The sequence below is a fragment of the Mesoplodon densirostris genome, chromosome 10, assembly GCF_025265405.1.
Source record: "Mesoplodon densirostris isolate mMesDen1 chromosome 10, mMesDen1 primary haplotype, whole genome shotgun sequence".
Classification (NCBI taxonomy): domain Eukaryota; kingdom Metazoa; phylum Chordata; class Mammalia; order Artiodactyla; family Ziphiidae; genus Mesoplodon; species Mesoplodon densirostris.
Genome location: NC_082670.1, coordinates 74,972,780 through 74,987,231, shown reverse-complemented (window position 1 = coordinate 74,987,231; position 14,452 = coordinate 74,972,780). Strand labels below are relative to the sequence as shown.

The 14,452-nt window shown below is 49.5% G+C and overlaps 1 protein-coding gene across 1 annotated transcript in view; it reads left to right on the top strand.

Annotated features, from left to right (window-relative positions):
* The first annotated feature begins 7 nt into the window (after nucleotides 1-7).
* CHDH (choline dehydrogenase) overlaps nucleotides 8-14,452 on the top strand; it is a 70,342-nt gene continuing 55,897 nt past the window's right edge. The window contains exon 1 of the mRNA XM_060110551.1: nucleotides 8-49. The gene's annotated coding sequence lies outside the window, so the exon portion shown is untranslated. The remainder of the gene's footprint in view (nucleotides 50-14,452) is intronic.

The window sequence follows — 14,452 nt, the reverse complement described above, 5'->3', positions numbered from 1 at the left end:
GGGCTGGGCCGCCGCCGACCGTTCCTGCACTCAGGCCGAGCTGCCCACGGTGAGTAGCGGGGACGCGCTAGACCCCGGGTCCACCCGCCCCGAACGGCCCCGGCCGCAGCCCGGAGCCCCCGGCGGCCTCGGGCCGAGAGGTCGGGTGGGTCCGGAGGACCCTGGCTGGACGCCGAGGCTGGGGCTCCACTTGACGCTACGGCTGAGCCCCGGGAAACAGAAACAGTGGGACGGGGATAGCAAAGCCTCACTGAGTTCTTCGCGGGAGCTAGTTCCTCGCAGGAACTAAGTTATATGTAATTCGTGTAATAGAAACCCTCCCTTTCCCCGGGTGTTCTGGTCAACGTATGATTTCACAAAATGAGGCCTGACACTAACACTTCGGTCTCCGGAGACGGAAGCCTTCACCCTTTGGGTTTGGAGGCGGGTTTTCCAGTTTCCCTGAGCTCAGGATTTATGAGCAGCGTTAAACGCAAATTTGGGGCCCGCCTTTCAGAAAGCCAACCCAGCCCCTCAGGTCCAGCAGGGTCCGGAATCTGCATGTAACTTGACATTGCTGGTAATTCTGCGCAGGTGGACCAGGACCATCCTTTGAGGCACAGTGGTTTGGGGGAAGGTTAATAAAAGTCAGCTGGGCCAACAGCAGATCAGAGTGCTTGGAACTTTGCTGCTTCAGCTGCCTGGGTTTGCAAAGGACAAGGTGGGGGTGACCAACTCAAGGACCCTTAAACTTGTAGGCCAAGTTAGCTCCATTCTTTACATGAGACCAAGGCCTGAGGAGGGATGAAATTGTCAGCTGGTGCGAGGTTGACTTAGTCAAGCAGCTCTTTTGCTGAGGTCCTGTGCACCAGGCCTGGCCCACCTGCCTGATTAAGATTTGGGCCAGCATGGCGTGGGCCCAGCTAGAGCTGGGGACTCTGGCATGCACACATGTAGGGTTCAGGTGATGCTTCCAGAGGATTGGTCTGGTTTCTAACCAAGGAGGGTGGCTCAGGTGTGGCTGCTGCCTCACCCATGCCTGGGACTGGGCCACCCTGGGCCCCTCGCTCAACCTCTCTGAGTTGCTTTGAGCCCTGGGGTCCCAGAGATCATCTGCAACTCTAATAGTTGTCTTTCTTCTGAGCAAACACGTGCAGGGTGCCAGCCCTGGGGTGCAAAGGTGCCTTTGGACTGCGGATGAGGGCGGTGAGAGCATGTTCCAGGGCACATGTGCCCAGCCAGCTGTGGAAACGCAGATGCAGACAGCCTCGTTTTCCAGCTCTTGAGATCATGAACTTTATCCCATGGTGCAGAGGAACCACGGCAGACGTTTTGGTGGTGGTCAGTTTTCAGTTTTAGAAAGCCCACCTGGGTGGCTATGCCAGGCTGTGGGAGGCCAGTCCCTCTGAGGCCGGCGAGGAGGCAGGTGCTCACCAAAATGCATTCACTGGACAAATAGCCGAGTCCCTGTGGGCCAGGCTTTGAGCTGTGCCAGCTTTACAGCTGGCCCCAAAGCAGGCCTTGCTGCAGGAGCTTGGGCTCTTGAGTGTGAGGGCTTTGGGGACAATCAGGGATGCAGAGGTTAGTCCTCTATCTGGAGATAGAGTTTGTGAGTCAGACATTTATAGGGGTGGTAGAGAGGGGAGGAGGATAGGTCCCCGGGGAAGGAGAACTACCTGGAGGTGAAGGCTAGGAGGGCCTGCACCAGGAAAACCCGAGAGTGAGGGGGCAGCCGAGGTGTCAGATGAGGCAGAGGGGCCAGGGGTGGCCTGGCCTGAGGTGGGGCCAGGGGTGGCCTGGCCTGAGGTGGGGCCCCTGGCTTAGGTCCTTGGCAAGAAGGGGTGAGACAGGCAGGGGAGGAGGAGTTTGGAGGTGGGGTGATTTTCTTTCAAGGAAGGGCGAGGTTAAGATCGTTTCTCCAGGGGAAGAAGCGGTGGGCAAAGGAGAGAGGAAACGTGAGGCCAGCATGGTGCCGAGGTGGCTGGGCATCGGGTAGGAGGAGGGAGCCTGGGCAACAGGTGCTGGCCATTGACTTGGGACACAGACTGATCCCCCAGTGCCCTGGGTCCAGGGCTGGGTGTGTGTGGGCACAGAGGTGACACTGCCCTGGCCCTGGTTCTCTGATGCCCACGGCAGGACTGCACAGTGGGCAGTCCCAAGGAGAGCCCTTCAGCCACAGCTGGTGTTCTCTGTGGGCAGCGAGGTGTGCCTGCCTGTCTTTTCAGGGGGAAGGGGTCTGCTCTGGCTCGGAAGTTCCTTCCAAAAAGTGTCCCTCCACAAGAGGGCCTTGTTGGTTAAGCATGCAGCCTCCGAGGTGGCCTGCTGGAAGGAACACCATTTGTTTGAATGCCTAAGTCCAATAGTGTCGTGGCTTTAAACAGGAGGCAGGGCCATTGCGGGTCAGGAGGTCTCAGCTTCCTCTCTCTCTGTAACCTCTGGAAGTCATTGCCCTTCTCAGAGCCTCAGTTTCCTTTACTGTAAAGTGGGCGGATGAGACAGTGTAATGGCAATGAGGTGACTCAAGTCTGTGAGGGAAGTGCAGATGCTCTGATCTTCCCCCTTTGGCCATGAATTCTGCTGGGTCTAGGGTTCTGGAAGAGCCACTGTGCAGTGTGCCTTCAAGTCTTGGTATTTAGGAGGTGCTTGTGAAATGCTTGAATGAACGAATGAATGAGTGCATACCTTCCTCCTAGGCCGGCACCAAAGCCTGCCTGCCCAGGAGAGCTGGTTTCAGTTCTTTCCTCCTCTTCCTCCTCTGGTGGGGTGAAGGGCACCTCTCCTGGAGCCTGGAAGACCACTTTGTCTAGTACCCATGGCTATGACCCCAGAACCCCTGGGACAGGTTCTGTGCCGCTGCTGGGGGTGGAGAGACCAGGGTTCCAGATCCCTGGCTGTGCTAGTTACTCCCCAGTGCCAGCCTTGGATGAGGCTCTGGGTGTCCTGGGGCCTCAGTTTCCCCATCCATAACATGAAGCTAACATCAGCCCTGGTGGCCTGGCAGGGCTGTTGGGAGACTCTGAAGAGGTGGGAAAAAGCTGAAGGACTTAAAAGTGCTGTGTAAATTTAGGGGCAGGGGAGCTGGGACAAGAAATAAACAAATGATCTCCCCGGCCCAAATAGGGAAATTCCTTTGGACCCAAGTGCAGCAATGCCCTCAGGCTGTCGCTTTTGTCAGACCTTTGTTTCTCTGTCCTATGCGTCAGCAAGGGAACAAGACCATCAGGGTTGTTGACATGTCCCAGGCCCAGTCTCCACCCACGCAGGTGGAATTTTCCACTTCTTTTGTTTTTTCAAATATTAATCAAGGCCCCAGCCAGCCAACAGTGGACCCATTGTCTCATGAAGAGCAAGCTGTTTCTGGCGAACACTGGCCACCTCCCAGGGCCCCGGCAGCCCTCCCGAGCTGGGACTGGTGCTGTTGGGAGCATCCCACCCTCGGTACCCGCCCCCCCCCCCCGCCCCCCGCCCGCCACCCAGTGTTCTGCTTCAGCTGGTTGAGTTTTGCAGAGTCCGTGGCCATGCCTGCTTTGAGCCAGGGACCCTGAGGCCACACTGAGAGCTTGCCCCCTGTTCACAGTGGGGCCATGGAGCCGCAAACGGTTTCTCTGCTCCAGTGAGGAGGGCTGGCCCAGGAAGGCCCACAGACGCGGGCCACGTTGTTAAGTCCATGTTAACACTACCCCTGCCAGTTCCTAGGGCGAAACCCCGTGAGGCCACAGCCCGTGTGTACTTGCACCGATCTTCACATGCGCTGTCACACTGGCGCCTGGAAGAAGGTCCAGAATGCAGAGGAGGCTGGTACTGTTTTTCTCTCAAAGCCCCATCTGTGCATGGGTGACAGAGTCGGCCTCCCAGAGCTTGAGGGAGGATTACTGGAGGTGTCGGGGTAGAGCAGTGGGCACGTGTGGGACTCATAGCAAAGGGGCAGCCACCTATCTCTCCATCAGTGATACTTGAAACCAGGCTCCGTGGATGCTGGTTGATGTCCTACACTAGCCTTGGTGCCTGATTGATTCCTGCACTTTCGTTCAGTGATGGCGCTGTTCCTAGTTGACACAAGGAAGCAGTGGGCGTTTTTAAGCAGCTCACCTGGCAGTCCGTAGGGCCCTCTGCCGCTAAGACCCTCCAGAAGCTTGAAAGGGACACAGTAACGGGCATGTGTGGGAAAGTTGGCTGACTCATATCTCGCCGCTGGTTTATAAAAGAAAGTGAGCTGGCTACCTGCAGGGCTGCTCCCAGGTGTAATCTGGCGTCCCTCTCCCTGCCACGCCGCCGTGGCTGGATGGCGCCTCGACAGGGGGTCGCTTAGCACCTCCAGGGCCTTGCTGGCCTTCTGAGGAGTGTGTCTCCGAGCCTGTGGTAGTGCCTGAGTGAACACGGATTAAAGATCAAGCAGGCCTTGCATTTCTCTAATGATTAGTGATGTTGAACATCCTTTCACAAGGTATCACCTCACACCAGTCAGAATGACCATCATCAAAAAATCTACAAACAATAAATGCTGGAGAGGGTGTGGAGAAAAGGGAACCCTCTTGCACTGCTGGTGGGAATGTAAATTGATACAGACACTATGGAGAACAGTATGGAGGTTCCTTAAAAAACTAAAAATAGAATTACCATACGACCCAGCAATCCCACTACTGGGCCTATACCCTGAGAAAACCATAATTCAAAAAGAGTCATGTACCACAATGTTCATTGCAGCTCTATTTACAATAGCCAGGACATGGAAGCAACCTAAGTGTCCATCAATAGATGGGTGGATAAAGAAGATGTGGCACATATATACAATGGAATATTACTCAGCCATAACAAGAAACGAAATTGAGTTATTTGTAGTGAGGTGGATGGACCTAGAGTCTGTCATACAGAGTGAAGTAAGTCAGAAAGAGAAAAATAAATACCATATGCTAAGACATATTATATGGACTCTAATAAAAAGAAAAGGTTCTGAAGAACCTAGGGGCAGGACAGGAATAAAGATGCAGACGTAGAGAATGGACTTGATGATATGGGGAGGGGGAAGGGTAAGCTGGGACAAAGTGAGAGAGTGGCATGGACATATATACACTATCAAATGTAAAATAGATAGCTAGTGGGAAGCAGCCACATAGCACAGGGAGATCAGCTCAGTGCTTTGTGACCACCTAGAGGGGTGGGATAGGGAGGGTGGGAGGGAGACGCAAGAGGGAGAGGATATGGGGAGATATGTATATGTATAGTTGATTCACTTTGTTATACAGCAGAAACTAACACACCATTGTAAAGCAATTGTACTCCAGTAAAGGTGTTAAAAAAAATAAAAAGTAAAATAAAAAAAAAGATCAAGCAGTCCTGGCAACTGCTGCTCTCTGCCCTCTGCTTAGCCCTGTGTTTGCAGCAGATGCCAGAGTCGGTGCCTCGGATGGTGGGAAGGGACGCTTTGTCCTGGTACCTTGGATAAGTCACCTCAGCGCACGGGTCTGGGCCTCTAGGGGATTGATGTCCAGTCCATAATAGTGCATCTCAAACTCCCTGTGGTGCAGGACCATGTTTGGTTTTTAAATTTTAATCTCACATGGGTTGATTAAAAAAATGTAATAAAAGTTGTTACAATAAAAACAAAGATACATTGCATTTAAGCTCATTATCTTATTAGGAGATGCAGCAGATATCAAGTCACTGTGTCAGATTGCTGGAAACGTTTCTAAACCCTGCCTTTTGATTCTGTGCTTATCTTTCGCAGACAGTAGAAAATAGCATGTGGGTTGGACCTGGCCACAGAGCCTGAATCCTTCACATCTGGGTGTGAGGTGATGGGGTTTTTTTGTTTTTTGTTTTTTTCCTTATTGGAGTATAGTTGCTTCACAATGGTGTGTTAGTTTCTGCTTTTATATAGTTATACATATACATCTGTTCCCATATCCCTTCCCTCTTGCGTCTCCCTCCCTCCCACCCTCCCTATCCCACCCCTCCAGGCGGTCACAAAGCACCCATCTGATCTCCCTGTACTATGCGGCTGCTTCCCACTAGCTATCTACCTTACGTTTGGTAGTGTATATATGCCCATGTCTCTCTCTCTCTCTCTCTCTCGCTTTGTCACAGCTTACCCTCCCCCCTCCCCATATCCTCAAGTCCATTCTCAAGTAGGTCTGTGTCTTTATTCCTGTTTTACCCCTAGGTTCTTCATGATAATTTTTTTCCCTTAAATTCCATATGTATGTGTTAGCATACGGTATTTGTCTTTCTCTTTCTGACTTACTTAACTCTGTATGACAGAGAGGTGGTGTTTTTTAATCGAGGTTTTAAAAACTGGTTGAAAATATGCTTGAAGGAGGAAGCGGATAGCAAACCTTTGTTGAACGCCCCGACTTCTGTGGAACAGGGTGGAGTCCATCAGCCTAGATCAGGCTCTCGGCCTCTGAGTTTCTCCCACTCTGCCTTCGTTCCCTCACTCCTTTAGCAGGGAAATTTGAGATTTAAAACAGATAGCAACAACAAAAGTCCTTTTTGTTGTAGAAAATTTGGAACACACACAAAATTAGCCAGGAGAGAGTATTGAATCCCATATCCCATCCCCTCATGGGTGGTCCTGTTTTGTCTGCCCCCCAAATCCCTGGGCTTTTTTAAACCAAATCCCAAATATTGCTTATTTTTTTCTTTCAATCTTTCAGTAGGTATTTCTGAAACAGTCATTTTAAACAACAATACCACAGAACCAGTGTCACATCTGACAAACAATACCTTCTTAATATCCTCAAATATCCAGTCACTGTTCAAATTCCTAGGACCTGAGTGAGATCCACATGTCATTCTCTCATGATCTGTGGATTTCCTTCCATCTCTCTCTGCCTTGTTTCTTTTTCACTTGAACTTGTTGAAGAAATGTCGGGCTTTCCCTTGGCCTGGATTCTGTGTGTGGGATCCCATGTTCCTCTGATCTTCGAATTTCCTCCAAATCGGGGGATTTAGAAGTGTGAGCAGATTCAGGTCTGGAGTTTTTGGTGAGGATATTTCATTGTGTTCTCTCATTCACGCATATCTCATTCAGACATATGCAGAGGCGAGAAGGGAGGAGCTGCAAACATCAGAGGCCCCCCGCAGAGGCTGGCGCCCACTGTTGCCAACAGGAAACCCCCGGCCCAGGTCACACAGAAGTCCTGGCAGAGCTGGGCACAAAAGCCTGGCCTGTGGTTGGCATCATACTTGGGGCTCCTCTCTGGGGTTTTCTTGGCATTCTGAGCAGTCTCTGCCCTGTCCTGTGTCCCACCCTTGGTACCAGGAGGGCGCAAGGACAAGTGGGCCCTGCCCAAGCAGTCGGAGTTATCTCCGAGGCAGCAAATGATTAGCTAATTCAAGAGAAGAGGGGAGAGTTTCTGATTCATTTGTTTATTCTGCACCAAAATGTGGGAGATGAGAGTTTTAGGAAGAGAAACTTGACTTTTGAAGAAAATGAGTTTTTTTAAATTAAAAAAAATTAAGCTACAACATACAGTAAAGTGTACTGATGGTGAATTTTTATCTGTATATGCACCCAGGTGATCATCACCAGGTCAGGATCCAGAATGTTCCTTGTGCCCCTTATTTTATTTATTTATTTGCTGTGACATGCAGGATCTTAGTTCCCCGACGACGGGGTACCTCTCTCTGCCCCGGCACAGATGTCTCAGTTCATTGTCCGCATCTCAGACTGCCCAGGTCTGGGAGCTGTAGGGTGCACGCCGGCCTGTCCCCATCATGTGTCTACTCAGCTAGCATTACAGAGTGCCACGCTCCACGTTGGGGGCAAGGCCACAGAGCCTTTGGCTGGGGCGATGGGCCTTTGACAGCTCATTTCACTCTTAGGGTTGAGGTCTCAGTAAGTGGTACAAAGAGAAGTCCCAGGATGGATGTGGCCAGTGGCCGAGGAAGGCTTCTCAGAGGGAGCATTGGCTGAGCAGGGTCTGAGGGAAGGTGAGAAGTGACCCAGGTGCAAAGGAGGTGGGGACCCCATACCTGGAAGAAGGAGCACACGTGCAAAGGCCCAGGGTGGGTGGGAGGGTAAGTGGTCTGGTTGCCTGGAACCCAGAGAGTGAGGCTTATGGTTGGGTGAGGGGTGATGGGTGAGGCGGGGGCAGGAGGCAGGGCTCCTGGGGCTGTGAGGAAGCTTGCTCCACCATCTTGGGAGGATGGCTGGCCTGGGCTGGAGGTGGGCAGTGAGCTTCCTATGGGGGGAGGGGGCAGCTGCCCAGGGTTCTTCTCTGGACCATTACTCCCCAGCCCGGCTACCTCTCTGACCAGACCCTTCCCACCTGGGCCACCACCCCGAACTCCCCTCCTCCCACCCCAGGGCTGGGCGATCAGATGGCTATGCCATTGAGAAGGCTTTGCCAGGCTGCAGGGAAGCAGCCGAACTTTACCACTTCTTGGCCTCCATAGCCTTGGGTGGTGCCTTGTGCCCTTTCCATGTGCTGACTCAGGTGACTTTTTAGCTCCCAGAATGTGGCTGTGTGGGGCGGGTCCTGCCTGTGACTTGAAAAGGGACAGGGGCTCCCCTCTCAGGCTTGTCCTCTGTGATGTGGGACTGATGGTGATGATGATGATGATGATGATAATGATGAAGCCCGCTCTTCCAGTGTCTGTGGGAGATTCAGTGTGTGATAACCCACGTGGAAGTGCTCAGGATGGGTGGCTGCCCCTATTATGACTACTTTACTTATAACTCTGTTTGGTTTCGTGGCCTAATGGAGCTCCGTGAACAGACAGTGGCAGCTACGGAGCATTATTCATTTGACCCACACAAAGCCCAGTCTAGAAGGTTGAGAACCTTGTCAGAGGTCTCTCAGGAGAGCAGGTCAAAGCCGGGACTAGAAGGCCAAATCAAAGGCAGGTGGCCTGCTCTGAATCCTCCATTGGAGAACAACCCCTCAGAGACCCCCAGAAAGGTGAGGATGGCGGCGCCCTCCCCCCCACCCACACACACTTTCTGCAGTTCTCTCTCAGGATTGTCGGCACCACCCTGGCCCATGGGCTCAGAGACAGTGCCAACCTTGGGGCACCAAGGGGCTTAGTGCCCACGAGCAGCTGAGCTTTGTGCCTCGGTCTGCTCAAGCCGTGTCGGTAGTGACAGGGCTACCCAGCCACTACGTAAATGGTTAACAGCATCCTTTCTTGTGACTGGGCCCTTTTTATGGCTCTGTCCCCCATGGGTGGACAGTAAGGTTTTCACCATTGTTTGCCAGCATGAACAACTCGGGACAGACCTCTAGGCTTGTTTTTTCACAGTTGTGCAGAGTTCTCTTTTGGTTAAATTCTTTTTTTTTTTTTGCTTGTGCCATGCAGCATGTGGGATTTTAGTTCCCCAACCAGGGATCGAACCCATGTGCCCTGCATTGGAAGTGCGGAGTCTTTTTTTTTTTTTCCCAGGTGGCTTTGCTGTTCTTTTATTCTGACTCCCAAATCAATAGTTTTCCTATTGCATCATGTCTTTTTTTTTTAATTAAAAAATTGTTTTTTATTGGAGTATAGTTGCTTTGCAATATTGTGCTAGTTTATATTGTACAGCAAAGTGAATCAGCTATATGTATACCTATATCCCCTCTTTTTTGGATTTCCTTCTCATTTAGGGCCCCACAGAGCATTGAGTAGAGTTCCCTGTGCTATACAGTGGGTTCTCATTAGTTATTTACTTTCTACATAGTATCAATAGTGTATACATGTCAACCCCAATCTCCCAATTCATCCCACCCCCACCCCTTTCCCCCTTGGTATCCATATGTTTATTCTCTACGTCTGTGTCTCCATTTCTGCTTTGTAAATAAGATTGTCTATACCAGTTTTTTCAGATTCCACATATATGCGTTAATATACGATATTTGTTTTTCTCTTTCTGATTTACTTCACTCTGTATGACAGTCTCTAGGTATATCCGTGTCTCTACAAATGACCCAATTTTGTTCCTTTTTATGGTTGAGTAATATTCCATTGTATATATGTACCACATCTTCTTTATCCATTCCTCTGTTGATGGACATTTAGGTTGGGAAGCGTGGAGTCTTAACCACTGGACCACCAGGGAAGTCCCTCTTTCGGATAAATTGTTAGAAGAAGTGGGATTGCTGAGACAGAGGGCTGCACCTTTAGAACCCTGATGCATCCCTCACCTTCAGAAAAGGTCTACACGTTCCCCAGCTGTGCCCAAAGCAGAGTCATTATTTGCCATTGGCCCTGCCTGGCAGAGCTGCTCAAAGGTTGAAGCAGGTCTTGTGCCCTATTTCACATGCAGGCCTGGCTGAGACTGCTGGCCCCTCTCCAGAGTTCTGTCATCTCTTCTTGGGTAACTGACAAAAGCCAGGACCTCAGCGGCCCCAAGGATCTGATCCTAGTCTGGTACACTGTGATGGCTCTGAGCTAGAAAGGGAATACACACACACACACACACACACACACACACACACACGCCAATAAATTGTGAAGAACCCTGTTCAAAGGGTCGTTTCGAGAAGTTTTGTCAGCCCTCCAGCTGTGCAACTCTGGAGACAGACTCTGTCCCAAGCATGGGTACTCCAGATGTGGTGGGTAAGCATTTTATTCTAGGCACAGTTCTTTTGCAATTTGACTTTGCCAGAATTATCAAGTTTGTTGTGCAGTTGGTCACAAGCTCAAAATTACATGGAAATGTGTCTTGTCATACAAGGCAATCAGTGTTCTGACCACAAAATTTGGCAAATTTTTCCATACCAGTCTTTGCTTACTGATTTCAGAACTCAATGAGAATTGTTAGTTGCTACAGAGGACTATGGTGATGAAAGCTGCAGTACTCAGAAGGACATGGTGGCCCTATGTTTGTTCCCCCTCACTTAACGTCACCTCTCCACTTGACGTTGTCTCTCCACATACGCTGTGTCCATCACTGGTGTTCAGGGTGGGGGCCGGAATTGACCAAAGCCTTGCTTCCCAGCCGGAAGTACCATAGGGTCCAGGTGTCCAGCTCCAACCTGACCGGCCAGATGCCATGTGTGGCTTGGTGGGCTGCCCTGCGCCCCAGGAAGATGAGTGAGGATGAGGATGAGGGTCTTCTCCCCTTGACTGGGAGGTGGAGAGGGTGGAAGTGTCCTGTTCCCCATGCACAGTGATTGGCTGACCCTTCCTCTTCCACTCAGAGCCACAAGAGTGGACAGACAGCCCTAGACACAGAGCCAAGGCTGGTCCCAGGAAACAGGATGGATCAGGGGTACAGGCACCCAGAGTCAGAAGGAAGCCTTGGATGCCCCCCACCCACCTTAACCCACACCCACGTTGTGACCCCTGCCCCACTCCCCGCCCCCAGCACACACACACACACACACACACACATACACACACACTCAAATGAACACACATGCTATCCTGCCTTTCTCCGGTCCCATGGCTCCCAGCCCGCCCCCACCCTTCGTGCTCCATAACTGCCGATGACCGGCAGCCCCGGGCAGTAGAAGGGGCTGCTTCCCTGTGACTCCTGCCCCCTGTTGGTCAGTCTGTCCACCCTCCCAGTCTGGCAGCCTGAGAGGGCACTGCTAGGGGTTGGGGTGTCCCTGCCCCCAAGGAGTCCCCTTTGGGTAGCAGGCCCCTCCCTCTCCAGCGCTCCCCTGCCACCCCCATTCTCACTGCCCTGTGAGCGCACGTAGGTGCTGCCACCTCCCAACACTGTGAGGCCACCGAGAGCCAGGAACCTGAGTGACTCCTCTCCCCAGCTCAAGGCCTGGCTTCTGAGGGGTAGGGGGAGGCAGCCCCCTTGGACGGCTCTCAGGAACAGGGACATGTTGCTCCAAGGTGAGAGCCTCCCTCCAGGCCTGGGCACCAGGATTGCCAGGGGAGAAGAGGAAAGGTCAGCCCACTCCTGGCCATGGCATGGGGTGGAGAGCTGGCCACATGCACCCCCAGGAAGGGGAAGTGAGACTGGGCAAGTGCCCTGGGCTCTCCTGTCTTCATTATTCAGCAAATCCTAAGCTGGGGATTCTTTGGGGCATGTGGGTTGGGGGCAGAGGCACGTGAGGGCGTTTCTTCTCGGCAGAGGTGGGGCCAGACCGAAACGTCCAGTTTGGTCCCCCCATGCCCAGCCCCACCCCTGCCCAGGAACCAGAGAGATCTGTGCCTAGCTCAAGGCCAGACCCAGACCTTTGAGAACAATGAAATGTGCCCTGCACATTGGGGCACGCCGGAGATGGGTGTTGGAGAAGAACTGTGATAGGAGGTGGGGTCTGGGGATGACTGAGGCCAAGGAGAGTAAATGACCTGCCACTCCATGAGGAAGGGGTCTGGTATAAATACATCATATAAAACTTACCATTTTAACCATTGTTTTAAAAAGTGTACAGTTCAGTGGCATCAAGTACATTCACAGGGTCGTGCAATCATAGCCACTATCTATTCCTAAAACTTTTCATCACCCGAAATAGAAGTTCCATACCCACTGAACAGTAACTCCCCATTCCCTCTCTCCCCTGCCCCTGGTAACTTCTTCTCTGCTTTCTTTTTCTATGGATTTACCTCATATAACCGGAGTCATACAATAATTGTTGTTTCATGACTGAATTATTTTACTTAGAATAATATTTTCAAGGTTCACCCATGTTGTAGCATGTTTTTTTTTTGGTTGGTATTCATTTTTATTTATTTATGTTAATTTTAAATTTATATTGGAGTATAGTTGATTTACAATGTTGTGTTAGTTTAAGGCGTACAGCTAAGTGATTCAGTTACATGTACATATGTCCATTCTTTTTCAGATTATTTCCCATATAGGTTATTACAGAATATTGAGTAGAGTTCCCTGTGCTACACATTAGTAGGTCCCTGTTAAATATCTATATTATATATAGTAGTGTGCATATGCTAATCCCAAACTCCTAATTTATCGCCTCTACCTTCCCCCACCCCCACCCCTGCAACCACAAGTCTGCTTTTGAAGTCTGTGAGTCTGTTTCTGTTTTGCAAATAAGTTCATTTGTATCATTTTTTTTAGAGTCCACATATAAGTGATATCATATGATATTTGTCTTTCTCTGTCTGACTTACTTCACTTAGTATGATCATCTCTAGGTCCATCCATGTTGCTGCAAATGGCATTATTTCATTTTTTTTAATGGCTGAGTGATATTCCATTGTATATATGCACCACATCTTCTTTATCCATTCTTCTGTCAGTAGACATTTAGGTTGCTTCCATGTGTTGGCTATTGTGCTATGAACATAGGGGTGCATGTATGTTTTGGAATTATAGTTTTGTCCAGGTATATGCCCAAGAGTGGGATTGCTGGATCATATGGTAGTTCTATTTTTAGTTTTTTGAGGAACCTCCATACTGTTCTCCATAGTGGTTGTACCAACTTACATTCCCACCAACAATGTAGTAGGTTCCCTTTTCTCCACACCCTCTCCAACATTTATTGTTTGTAGACTTTTTGATGATGCCCATTCTGACTGGTGTGAGGTGATACCTCACTGTAGTTTTGATTTGCATTTATCTAATAATTAGCAATGTTAAGTATCTTTTCATGTGCTTTTTGGCCATCTGTATGTCTTCTTTGGAGAAATGTCTATTTAGATCTTCTGCCATTTTTTGCCTGGGTTGTTTTGATTTGTTTTTGATTTTGATATAGAGCTGCACGAGCTGTTTGTATATTTTGGAGATTAATCCCTTGTCGTTTGCTTCATTTGCAAACATTTTCTCCCATTCTGTGGGTTGTCTTTTCATTTTGTTTATGGTTTCCTTTGCTGTGCAAAAGCTTTTAAGTTTAATTAGGTCCTATTTGTTTATTTTTGTTTATATTTTCATTATTCTAGGAGGTGGATCAAAAAATATATTGCTGTGATTTATGTCAGAGAGTGTTCTGCCTGTTTTCCTCTAAGAGTTTTATAGTATCTGGCCTTACATTTAGGTCTTGAATCCATTTTGAGTTTATTTTTGTGGATGGTGTTAGAGAATGTTCTAATTTCATCCTTTTACATGTAGCTATCCAGTTTTCCCAGCATCACTTATTGAAGAGGCTGTCTTTTTTCCATTGTATATTCTTGCCTCCTTTGTTATAGATTAATTAATTATTAAGTAATTAGATTAATTATTTCTGAGCTTTCTATCCTGTTCCATTGATCTATATTTCTGGTTTTTTTTGTACCAGTACCATACTGTTCTGATTACTGTAGCTTTGTAGTATAGTCTGAAGTCAGGGAATCTGATTCCTCCAGCTCCATTTCTCTTTCTCAGGATTGCTTTGGCTGTTTGGGGTCTCTTGTGTTCCCATACAAATCTTAAAATTTTCTGTTCTAGTTCTGTGAAAACTGCTATTTGTAATTTGATAGGGATTGCACTGAATCTGTAGATTGCCTTGGGTAGTATAGTCATTTTGACAATATGGATTCTTCCAATCCAGGAACATGGTATATCTTTCCATCTGTTTGTGTCATCTTTGATTTCTTTCATCAGTGTCTTATAGTTTTCAGAGTACAGGTCTTTTGCCTCCTTAGGTAAGTTTAT